This window comes from Citrus clementina, unplaced genomic scaffold (assembly GCF_000493195.1).
Source record: "Citrus clementina cultivar Clemenules unplaced genomic scaffold, Citrus_clementina_v1.0 scaffold_3, whole genome shotgun sequence".
In the NCBI taxonomy this organism is placed as follows: Eukaryota; Viridiplantae; Streptophyta; class Magnoliopsida; order Sapindales; family Rutaceae; genus Citrus; species Citrus x clementina.
Window position 1 is genome coordinate 31,848,756 of NW_006262339.1, and position 777 is coordinate 31,849,532.

Sequence of the window (777 nt, forward strand, 5' to 3'; positions counted from 1 at the left end):
TGCAGATTTTATTCTAAATTAAAATAAATTATTAATGAAACTAATATACTAATTAAAATAAAAACGCAATAAATAAAATGCAACAAAGTAAATTATCACGTCAAACTCAAGGATAAAACCAATAAGAATATAGAGTAGTTGAGTGAATAAACTCTCCTAATGGTCTTGACTATTTTCTAATGGTTGGCTCGGTTGCTGTAGGATCTGCTACAGCACTGGGCAGAATCCTTATGCATCCTCAGCCGTTGCATATTGGATATCTTATATCTATATGTAACTTAATAGTGATAAGTTCTTATGCCAACATAAGATATAACATTACACATTTAGGTTCTATTTACCCTACAAGGTGAATCCCTGTGTCTAGTTCATCACTAATCGTAAATCAAGCATGGTCCTTTTGGGACTCAAGTAAAACTCAATCTAGGAAACCCAATTTAAGATCAAGTATTGCTTTGATATATTCCACTAAGATAGGCTCTTTTGTGACTCTTCCTTAGCTAGTATCATTAAATAGGTGATCAGCCGAAATAATGAATAAAAATAAATTCGATCAAAACAAAATGCTACAGCAAACATGCAGCAACTCATATTTTCAGTCAATAAACCATCAATATTATTTATTACTCAACTAAAAATAAATTTATTTCATGGTTTGCAAAAGAAAAATAAAGAACAAAGTTTTAGCCATGAAACACATTCTCATGAATAAATAGAAAACAAGAAAACAAGAAAAGAACAAGAGGCCTGGAGTTTCTTGATTGATTTCTGCAAATT